The sequence below is a fragment of the Lemur catta genome, chromosome 19 (assembly GCF_020740605.2).
Source record: "Lemur catta isolate mLemCat1 chromosome 19, mLemCat1.pri, whole genome shotgun sequence".
NCBI classification, from domain to species: domain Eukaryota; kingdom Metazoa; phylum Chordata; class Mammalia; order Primates; family Lemuridae; genus Lemur; species Lemur catta.
The window spans coordinates 13,423,458-13,436,235 of record NC_059146.1 but is presented as its reverse complement, the minus strand read 5'-3'; positions in this window follow the sequence as shown (position 1 = coordinate 13,436,235).

Here is a 12,778-nt window from a genome sequence, read left to right as displayed (position 1 = left end):
TGGCAGTTTTGTAGAGTGTCCACCAGAAAGTTTAGCACTGTATGCATTGGTGGAGTACCAAGTTAGGACTAGGATAAAACAAAAAAAAAAAACAAAAAAAAAACACCTCAGTTTATTGCATTTATTTGTTACCAATTTCTAATTTGTCCCCATCTCAAAGAGGGGCTGCATAGCATTAAGGTTAAGAGCGTGGACTCTGGAGTCACTTTGCCTGGCTCTAACTCCAGCTCTGCCAACTGCAAGCTCTTGAATTGGGGGCACATTTTAAACCCTTGTAAGGCTCAGTATCCTTCACTGTAAAAGTGGGAATAAACTCTTAGAATGGTTAAGAAGATTCATGTTCTGGACACATAATAAGCACTGGATGTTAATTACATTAGGTGTTAGACTATAAGCACCTTGAACATCTCTAAGGCCTGGAACAAGTTAAAAATTTATTTGTTGAATGAATGGATGAAGCAGAATACACAGAAGCACCCCTTCTTAGAAAGACAAGCATAGTAAATTGGTATGTATTTAGTGCATAAGAAGAAAAAAGAAAAGCAGAGAACTAGGGTAGAGGTAGGCCTTGAACCACAATTAAGTATGGATTAGTCTTTTCATTAAAAATATTCTTGAAAAAAAGACAAATATATATAATCTGTATCTCTTGGTTTCTGGATTTTCTGAAGCTTATCTTAGATTGCTAGGGAATTTTCTAAGACAAAGGTACTAAGCTAGACAATTTATTTCTGCTTCTCCAAAAGCCTTTAAAAATTCATTGTGTTTAATAATATGAGGAAATATATCCAGGATTGTTCCAGTCTACAGCTTAAGTGTCCTCAGCTGAGATTAACAACCATGAAGGTCGTCTAATAATAGTGCCTATTGTTCAGGTCACATTTCAATGAAAGAAGTTTGATTTCCTCTATTCTTTTTCCAAGAATTTTTTCCATCTGCAAAAACAATCACTTAAGGCAACATAAGCCAAGAACTAATAAACCAGCACCACAGACAACTTCCCTCACCAAGATTGCTTTCAGAAATGTAGAAACTCTGTGAAAACACCAATACTGTATTTTTATAAAGTATCTGTTTCATTGGATATTCTAGATTCTGTAGCCTTAATTCATTTTTAATTTATCAGTTTCTGTTTTCATCAAATAAGAATTTCCTGTGATTTCTGATTAATTCTGGCAAATGATGATATTACTTGCAAAGAGTCCTACTTTCTTTTTGAAATTAAATTCATGACTATGTTGGATGCCTTGTCAAATTTTTAAATGCAGGTACTATTATCTTCCAGAGCATATTCTTGCTCTCCCATTCTCTCTTTTTCCATGTATAGATATGTATCTCAGACATGCAAGCAAGTATTTGCACACTCCTGCAAAACATCACACTCAGCATCTTTTTCTGAATGATGATGTTGATTAGAACAGAAATAATATATTGCTTATCTAACATATAGGTAGTGCCCGGTATTGTACTAAGTGCTTTAACATAAATCAGCTCAATTGTATTAATGCTCACTGCAGCCTTAATTTTAGATATGAGTTTGATATTCTCATTTTATGGGCAAGGAACATATGGTTCACTGAGATTAAATAGTATTCCCAAGGTTATGTGGCTAATGAGTTGCTGGGCCAGGATCTGAACTGAAGTCTGCTCTTCTCTAAAACCCTCTTGAGAATCATACTATACCGAAACAAGTACTATTAAAAGACCTATTCCATAATCTTCATATTTATGTTTTCATGTATGTCACTTTTTTTTTTTAATTTCACTCAGTGAGTTGTATGGTGCTCTGGCATGAATATGATAGACATGAACCTATATTTCTATAAATGTATTTTTCTTCTTTTGCATCCTGTTGTAAAATTCATGCATAAAAGTCAAAGAAACTTAACCTCAATTGATAATTTATAATATAATTAAACTCTTTCTGTTGTGATGCGTAGTTTATAATATCTTGTAGAATATCATTTTCTTATGCTTTCATTCACCAGGCAAAAATTTAAAGAAATAGTGTCTTGGTGATAAATCAATTAAAAGTGCTACAAAGTAGGTTCTAACCCAGAAAATAGGAATGGGTGAAAAAGATTACTGAGAAAGATTCACTAATTTAGCAACTAATTTCTATAAAGGAGACTAACATAGTCCATGATAAACATTATGTAATGATTTGCAAGATGTCTGAGGATGGATTATCTGTCTAAGCTCAGACTTTGAATAAGTATTAGGTTGGGTTGAAATGACTCTTAAAAACCACAGTAAATAAATGATTAGTGGGAAACGATTTTAAGGCAGCATGGTCTGTTTGATTGCAAGGACAGCAGAAGCAGCCTAACTACACGGGCACTTTCTTCAGTCATTTCTCAACCTGATTTCTCCGGAATGCAAAATGTACTGAGTAGTCATGTTAATTATTGCCCCAGTGAATCATGTTTATTGGGTTTTCTTATTATTGAAACCAGCCATTTGCATTTGCTTGAGGCATTCACACAAATTCCAAGCCCAGGATGTCACTGAAAGCTGGAATAAACAAATAGAATCTCTATTCTATGAATTTTTGAAGACATTCAATAATTCCCTGTAAAAAGATGTCTGTAAAGGAGTATAAAATCACTTTATCTTAGATGACAGGAATAAAGTTCCTAGCTGTATATTTCATAGGTACTTCAGAGAAACTCACTTTTAGATTCAAAGATTAGATGAAAAGATAAAAATTGTTTTCACATAGGAGGATACAGTTTAATTCCAAAAAGGAATAATTGTAAAGACTTGGCCTGGGTCTAATTGTGCACATTTAGGAGAATGTGTTTTAGAATCTCTGGCAGTTCCATTGTGATAGTAGGAAACTTGGCAGGAGAGTTTCCTAGAAAACAAATGCATTGCTCTTTTCCTTTAAATGTCAAAAATATTAAAGAACTTAAGGACATATTCTACCCAGCGATGCATGCAGGTCCGGGTAGATTTCTGAGTGGGTAAACACCATGTAACACCAGGCCCAGCACAGACACTAAACTGGCAAAAACGGCAACTGTTCATGAAGTATGATTTCAGCAAAATTTGTGAATTTCAAACCATCATCTACATAAGTGATAAAGCCTGAAATTTATGACTTATCAATGTTCTTTGAATAAAAATGTTGTTAGGAGAGAACCCTTGATGAAATAGGGTATGGTAATGCATTACAACTTTAGCTCCCATTAATGCATAAATATGATGAGTTTTTATATAAACACCTTACATCTGCCTGAATTTATTGTGTAGATGGCATGTTGATAGCCTGGCTTCACCGTCAAAGAGTCTTAGATTTGAATTTCATTTTAAGTACTTGCTAGCCAGGTAACTTTGGGCAAGTTAAACTTCTCTGGACCTATTGCCTTCCCTGTAAAATGGGGCAAATTATATACTTATCTTCAGGATATCTACAGAAAGTAAATACCACCAAATAGGAAGATGCATGGCACAGCACAGTAATGATTCTCAACAAACCATTTTAGAGGAAATGACACATCTTGATCTTCCAGGGAGAAGTCTCTAAGAGATGGAGTTTGAAAAAGCTACCCAAACTGATTCACATATATGTGATCCTCCATACTAATTTAAAATCACCAGGTTGCATTAAAAAAATTACTTAGAAAAAAAAAGTTAGCTTTACCACTAGAGAATAAGAAACTATCGCCCATGTGCCTGCCCTCCTGTTGTCTCACATTTCTTTTATCAAGTCTTTCCTGGCTTATTGTAGATATTCATTTTGCTAAATCTTGAGATCCCTTATTAGAGTGCAGATGACTTTATTCCTTCAACAAAACATAATTCACTGAGTACTGGCAATGGTCCAGAGATACTGCACTCAGAGCACTTACAGTTTCATGAATGAGTATTCTGCATGAACAAATGAGTGTGACACCCTTTGGTGAGGACAGAAGGAAGAGACGATGGTGGGTGTGTGGATCAGGGAGGGAGCGACCTGATAAAACTTTACAGAGCAGAAAAGCCCTGGGCTGGGCCATGAAGGAAAAGTAGGATTTCAGCAGGTAGACATCAGTGGAAAGAAAATTCCAAGCAGAGTGTACATCATGTGCACATACACAGGGCATGACATGGCTTGATATTCTGGGTGATAATTAGTGATTCAAGATAATTGCAATATAGAGTACCTGTGGGAGATTTATGCGAGATGAGGTATGGCAGATACTCAGAGGCTGTATCACAGAGGGTTTTTTTTTTTTTTTTTTTTTTTAACACAAATGTGCTTGAATTTTAACTTGTTGGCAGCTGACATATATCAATTAAGCAAGGGAATATATGGTGTTGCTCATTAGTAATGTCTACCAAATATTTCCATTCCTCCTCCTGGGCACATGTAAAGTTCTAGTCTCTAGCCCTTGAATTGAGTGACTTGCTTTGGCCAATTAATCATAAGTAAGAAATAGCATTTGTCTCTTTTGGTTGGAAACTTTAAGATAATTCACCACTCTCTCCTCTTTGCCGTGGCCACTGGCCATGTTCTAGTTGGTAGCTCTTCCATCAACTTGAGTTTCTTTTTTTTTTTCTTTTGTATTTCAGCATATTATGGGGATACAAATGTTTAGGTTACATATATTGCCCTTACCCTACCTGAGTTAGAGCTTCAAGCATGTCCATCCCCCAGACGGTGCGCACTACAGTCATTATAATGTGTGTATATACCCATTCCCCTCCTCCCCTTCCTATCTGCCCGATACCCAATGAATGTTATTCCTATATGTGCACTTAAGTGTTGATCAGTTAAAACCAATTTGATGGTGAGTACATGTGGTGCTTGTTTTTCCGTTCTTGGGATACTTCACCTAGTAGAATTGGTACCAGCTCTATCCAGGGTAATACAAGAGGTGCTAGATCACCATTGTTTTTTGTGGCTGAGTAGAACTCCATGGTATGCATATACCACATTTTATTAATCCACTCATGTATTGATGGGCACTTGGGTTGTTTCCACATCTTTGCAATTGTGAATTGTACTGCTATAAACATTCAAGTGCAGATGTCTTTTTTATAGAGTGTCTTTTGTTCTTTTGGGTAGATGCCCCAATGGGATTGCTGGATCAAATGGTAGTTCTACTTATATCTCTTTGAGGTATCTCCATATTGCTTTCCACAGAGGTTGTACTAGTTTGTAATTCCACCAGCAGTGTATGAGTGTTCCTATCTCTCCACATCCATGCCAAATGGGACCTGATCAAATTAAAAAGCTTCTGCACAGCCAAAGAAATTATCATGAGAGCAAACAGACAACCTACAGAATGGGAGAAAATATTCGCGTGTTACGTATCCGATAAAGGGCTGATAACTAGAATCTATATAGAACTCAACTTGAGTTTCTAATCTGGATCCTCTAGTGAGAATGATGTGGAGCAGAGCTTTAAACTGACCCTGTGAAAGTGAAATGTAAGAGAGAAATAAATCTTGTAGTTTCAAATCACTGAGATTTTGTGGTTCTTTGTTACCGCAGCATAATTTAGCTTGTTTTAATTATTACAATGTCAGATTTATATTTTTGCAAGATCACTCTGGCAGCAGTGTTACGGACAGACTTGATTAAGTGAACATGAAGGCAGGACACCATCATGGCATGTGCCTGAATTAGTGCTGTGGCAGGAGCACAGGACCCAACTGTGTTCTGACTTCAACTTTGCCATTTACTACCTGTAAGATCTAGAAGTCAGTTGACATCTTTAAGGAAATAATTGATTGCATAAATTAGGGGTTTATCTATTGATTTTTCCATCTTGGCAGTGACTGCATTGGCATCAGATTATGCTAGTTCTGCAGTATACAGTATTACCTGTAGTGCTTCAAGTCAGCTATCTAACTTTTTCAGGCCCGATCTGCAAAATGAGAGTAATAATATGTGCCTTTGGTGACTAGTTTGAAAGTTAAAACACACTCTAGGAAGTACTTTGTGTACAGTCTGACATATAAGGAATACTTACTAAATAGTAGCTATGTTATTATTATTAATATTGCTAATATTCCCACTTCATCTCAACGTCTCATCTCTTGGTGTTTTGTAATGCAAGGGGCTGACTTTTCGTAAAAGGTAGTCTACTCAGTGACTGATCACAGTCTTCCTTTGGACTTCACATCCTATAACTCTGTTACTGTTGTCTCAGCACTTCGAGTGCCACTGATCTAATGGTACTCTTCATACCATCAGTCCTTTATGATTTTTAATTACAACTTCACTCTTGAAACAGTACTAATTACTGGAGAGTTCTCATTAATGATTATAGGCTGTAGATACTTTGTCAACAGTTTTACCTTAGGATGCAAAATCCTCAGGTCCACGAATTATGTATATAGAGCCAGTCAAGTTTACAGATTGTATGACTCCATTTGTATATAGGTGCTTGATGGGGTGATGGTAGAATAAATATTGTCAGATAATCTTGATAAAAGCGAACTACAGGTAATAGGCTGAGGGATTCCATAAATGAAATTATGTCCATGCACGTGTGTGTAGGGTGTGTGTTTGTGTGCGTGTGTGTCAGAGAGAGAGAGAAAGAATACACAGTTAGCAAAGTACAGAATTAAGTTTTTCTTTTGACCTGCTTGTTTTGGACAATCAGGTCTTTCACACTGAGATATTAAAAGGTAAAGAGTATAACTAAATGCACTATGAAATCAGAGACTTGAACAAATGAGTTTTACTAGTTCCTGTTCAATCTGATTACCTTTGGGCATTTTACCTAAACGTACCTGTGGCTAATTAAAGGAACTAAAATTTTATCTTAAGTACCTGTCACAAGTGACTGTGTGTAGCTAATTAGAATGTTGTGCTGAGATGGATTTTAAGGCTAAATCAATTTTAATGGCTGCAATGGGCACAGGAGGGGCCCCATGACTGGTCTTAATATTATGAAACTGTCAACCATTAAGCAGGTTAGGTACCTTTGTCAATACATTCAGGCTCTGCTTGTGCTTGGCCATATGAGGGCGCTCTTTCCATCAGATACAGACATACCTGGTGGTTTACTTTTTCCTTCAGTGCTATTCTTTTTTCCCAATAAAACAATACAAACTGCAATATATTATGCAATATTATAAATTTTACAGACATCCTAGATCAATGCCATATAAAATATATCTCCAGATACTATAGAAAACTCAACTTAGTCCACTGGATATATTGAAGAAAATGTGAAAAGCTACAAATCCTAGGTCTAAGGGACAGATTATGCTTGGTAGGTGGTAATCATAAATGTGGATATACATCTAACAGTTTCTCTGCAAGTAAACTGTGGAAGTGTAAAAATAAAATATTCAACCTACTTCTGTTAGAAGGACTATGCATCTAAATCTAATTATGAAAGCTAATATCTGATAGATACATGCTATTTATTTGTTTTTCACTGTTTATTAAATAGTGTCAATACATTATGAAAGATAAGAAGACAGAGTGCAATCTCTTACAGTGAGAATCAGTTAAAGTCTAAGCATAATTTTTTCAAATGTGTAGATTTTTAAAATGTTAAATGCTAGAAGAAATTCAGTGCCAACTCAGAAACTTACAAAATGATCCCCAAACCCCATGACAACATTAGGAGGTATATCCGGCTTCCGTAGGAGTTCCACTAAAAAGGTCATAGACTGATAGGTTATTTATGGCAACAAAGGACAGATTCACCCAAGGCATATACCAGAGATTAATGTTTAGTACAAGGAAAATAAGTGTGATGACAGAAATCAATAAAGACATTCACAAACAAGAACAGAGACACCTTGTTTGCTAACCAGAGAAAAGCCAAAGAAAACAAAGACAGGAGGAAAACTAAGGAGAATTGAATTGACCCCAAATCAACCCAGTGGCTTCCTCAACGTATCTCAAGGACAATGCTACTATTGGTACACTAGGGCTTCAAAAGACAGACCAGAGGCCAGCCAACTGTGTATGTACCCCAAGGTGCAATTGAACTGTATTTTTGCCAATTGTTTATGTGGCTTAGTAGTTTCAAGGGCCAGATTTCTTTTTCATTCCCATGTTCTGCTTATCACTTGCTCAGTGATAGCAGAATTTTCCCCAGAAGATCATAATTTCATTTTTATTGGAGCTTTTGAATTCTGATCAAATGCAGCTTTAGTGTGCTAGAGCTTTGAGCTCTGATTAGATGCTGCCCTTTCTTGAAAAGGAATACTTGCACATTTACTTAAATGCATAAGTGCTAAGGACTTAGAATCTCTCTTAGATGAACACGCAGGCTGCCTCCAGAAAGAAGTGCTTTGTAAAAGGTCAGTCATATTGTTAAGGTACCTTTGAGAGGCCACATTTAGATAGGAATAGAATAGGAAGGCAGTGAGAATACATTGTGGCAGAATGAAAAAAGGTTGTGAGCCTGTGTGTACTAAAGACATCTTTTCACCATTTTACAGTTATTCCTGGGGCTGGTATCTTTGAAGAGTGTCCTTTATATATTGTCATTTTTTTTACCTGTTGGATTACTAAAGAAAACTTCTCCTGAGATAAGAGAAATTTCAGTCTAAATTAGGCAAATAAAGGCCAAGTATTTAGATTACTATGTCTAGATTTGTAACTTGAAGGGAGGATTTATAGAGAATCTCAGGGAGATAATTAAGATCATTAAATGTCTGGGAAACTGACTTAAGCATATAGGTTAAGAGATTGAGATTTTTTTTGACCCACAAAAAATAGGACTTCCAAGTACCACGAGTATTGGAAATTACATTGCATAAAGTAAAGTGGTACTTGTACTCTTCTCTCCACCTTCCTTCCAGTGCTGAAGTATGAAAGCTGCTTTTGAGATTTTTTTCTTGAGCCACCATGGTAGGATTTGTTTTCTTTCTTTAGGAGGAATTTGTGATAGAAATGGAGCTTACAAAGAAACTTCCGGGATTGAAATTAGACAAGATAAGAAGTATTTTTCATATATTTTTATGTGACAATTCCTTTGTACCTATGAATCTTCAGTAACACAATCAGAGGAAGATGAAGGGATTTTCAGACATCATACTTCAATCTCTTTCTTCTCGTGCATCATCCTGCTTTGCAGTTGTATTTGTCAGAGTGGATCAACCTCTCCTTTCCATAAATATTTGACAATTTTAGCGACAGTTAAGACCCCCTAATCACAGTCTCTCCTCTGTGCTTTGCTCCCAGGCATCACTCATTTTTTTGCAGAAAGACTGAGTTCACTTAATTTTATTGCAATTTGAAAATTTATTATGATCACATTTTCACTAGGTGACATAGTCAAAGAACTCAGAGAGCCATTTAAAGTTCAATTTAAAGGGACTTTAACCTCTATTTTGTTATAAGAACCTCATGGAAGGATTTGAGCAGAAGAGTGACAAGATATGGCTGATATTCTGAAAAGATCACTCTTACAATGACGCTGATGTTGAAAATAGACTCAAAAGGAGAAGAATGAAAGCAAGAAGTCCAATTTGGGGGCTACTGTGAAACTCAGATGAGAAATGATAGTGGTTGTGAATAAGGCATCTGCAGCATAGCTGATGACAAGTGGCTAAATTCTGGACATTTTTGAAGGTCGTGCTGTTTTTATTTGTTAATGATCTTCTATGTGGTACGTGACAAACGGACAAAAGATGACATCAATGTTTTTGTTCTGATCAACTAGAATAATAGTGTCTTATTTACTGAGATACAGAAGAGTGTGTAGAGAAGATTTGTGTGTCTTCATTGGACCATAGGAGAGCAGTTCAGATTTTATTTCAAGAATCAAATAATTTCTTTGTAGTAATTCTTGGAATTGCAAAATTATAAACTATACTTTTTTATGGATATGACAACTGGATAAAATGTTAAAAATAAACAAACAGAAATAAAATGGCAATAAAGAAAAACCCAGAATTAAAACATTAAAATGTACAAGTCCTACAAAGAAGATCTGAGACTTTATCAAACATTTAACAATTAAATATGAGTGCTTGTAAATTTGGCTTGTAAATTTGGACTTGAATGCAAGTCCAAAAGAAATCCTACATGGCAACGTTTTAAATATTCCGCTGAGTTTATGCCTCAAGGTTAGATTAACAACAACCAGGATGTTGCAAGAGGTGTGAAGGATGTCACCTAAATGAGGGGGACAAAGACATAATGAGTAGGATGGAGTGGCAGGAATGGATAAGAGAGATATGGAGCCAGGGGACTAAACAAGACATTCTCACTAGTGGGGTGAAGGAGGAAGGAAAAGTGAAGTCCTCCTAATTGTCCCTGGGCCACCTCCAAGATGGCCCCACCCTTCCCTGAGTTGTGAAATGTAGGTGGGGCACAGGGAGTGGGCACCTCACATGGCTTCTTCCCTCCTATTGCTTCCTGTACTCTCTCGGAAAGAGGGTTTAGGACACAAGTGAATAAAAGAATAAATAAATAAAACAATTCGTATAGTCTATTTGTAAAATACATTTATTGTCAAGAAAGTTTATTGTCATCACATATTTTACATTCTAACAATCTTTTACAGTTACAGAACAGATATTTTTTCTTTCCACATATATAATCATTACTTTTATAATTAAGCTGACTAAAAAAGAGAATGCAAAACAAAAAGATATTTTAATGTATAATCAGAAATAAAACTTGAAAGAGAAGGAAGGCCATATAATATAGATTTCATTGATTTGTCCATCTGTATCTGTAAAAAAATAATACTAAGTTGGTATTTATAGAATGTATAAAGGATCATAAAAGCAAATTGGTGTTTCTCTGGCTTTGTAATTTCAACATTTTCTTTTTTCTTATAATTAATATTTCTTAAAATAAGCTCTTGGCAGTCAATACCTTTTTAAATAACAAAATTATAATAGGCATAAGCTTTGAAAAGAATTCACGATCTTTCTTTTGTATTTTTGTCATTTATATATGTGTCTAATCAACATCACTGGCACTGTCATTGAAAATTTTTTCTTGGTGGTCTTCCTCTACTTTATGTGGAAAGATATTTCTTGACAGGGTTTTTGGAAAATTCAGTGTAAATAAATAATTAATAATCATATTCATAAGCTAAAAATAAATTCTGTCTTAAAGTATTTAATCAATTTTTATACAGTAAGAATAATCAAAAATAATATCGCAATTATCATGAGTTAATGAACTTCAGGCTTTTAAATTACTGGGGCGATGTACATAGATAGAAGAACTGTCATTCCTGCCTTAATTGTGCGTGTAACTTATGCACAGGTACTGATTCCTACTCAGTAGATACTTTGCCAAGAAAGTCAAACAAGCTTTGCTATTTTCCTGCATTGAATAATGTATAATTGAAATGTAGACTGATTCTGGAGGGAAGAAAGCATAAAGACATAGAATTATGGTATCCAGATTACCTGTGTCCCTCTCAATTGCCTTGCTGTACAGCTGTGGTCTATGGACCACAGGAGAGGGGAAAAGGGAGAAGGAAGACAGGAAAGGAAACGAGAGGGGAGAGGCGAAGGAGAGAAGAGTTTGTGGATGTTTTAAGGCTGTGTTGTTTTAATATATACTCTAAAACTGTGGTTCTGAGCCAGATGTAGCTACGAGGGTTGGGTTTCTACCAATAATATATCTTTTCTAACCATCCTAACCCCAATCTGTTTATTCTTATCACAAGTTGACAAGTAATAATATAAAATATCATGTAGACAAATTTCAGATCAATTTAAAGAATAATTTTAATTTTTTAAAGGTGAGCTGGTTCTTTCTAGTAGTAATAAATTCGAAATTTCTGGAGGTATTTATGAAGAGACCAGATAATCACTTGTCTTCTACAATTTGCTTCCTCCATGTCCTTTTGGTTTCCTTTATTTTAGTAAAAAAGTACTCAAGACTTTATTCCTATGGAAAGACAGGAGGTTAATTTGATGTTAAACTGTTTCTGGAAATATTCTCTGTATTTTAGCTAAATCAGAGGATTAGACCAAAAATGAATGTTTTCCGGTATCAATTGTCTGATTTTATATTTACACATAAAGGAAATTATTTTTACTAGAGGAAAATTTCCATTGATATGTAAAATGAAACAGCAATAACCTAATTTAGTGAGTGGGTGCTACATTACAGGTATGTTACATAACCTCACATGGTACTTCACAGTAAATCCTTACTTAACATCATTGTTAGGTTCCTGGAAACTGCTACGTTAAATGAAATGACATCCAGTGAAACCCATTTTACCATAGGCTCATTGATATAAACAAGAGTTCAGTTCCAAGGACATATTTCTGGTGATAAAAACGTCACCAAACGTCTAAATAAAGACTCAACACACTTCTAATATTAAACATTGAAATAAATGTGAGCTACATATTCATTTAAGAAAGATTAATAAAACCAAGAAAGATAATTATTTATCCACTTATTCCAGTGCAGGATCACGGGTGGCCAGAGCCTCTCTTGGCAGCTCAGGGTACAAGGTGGGAACGAGCCCTGGACAGGTTGCCACTCCATTGCTGGGCTCACTCACACACACTGCCACACTCCTACTGCGACCACGCAGACCAACAAATTCGCCTAACTGGCACAGCTTTGGGATGTGGGAGAAAACTGGAGCACCCAAAGAAACCGCACAGACGTGGGAAGAACATGCAGACTCCACACAGACAGTGGCCCAGCTGGGAATTGATTTTTTTCTCATCGACATTATAATGAAATGACATTGAACTAAACTATGTTATTCCAGGACCTGCTGTGCTAGTATTTTCCCAATGCTACTTGAGAAAACATCAGAGAAATAATAAGCCTTGAGCTACATTGTCTTTAATTGCTGAACCTGGGATTTTAACCTATTTTATC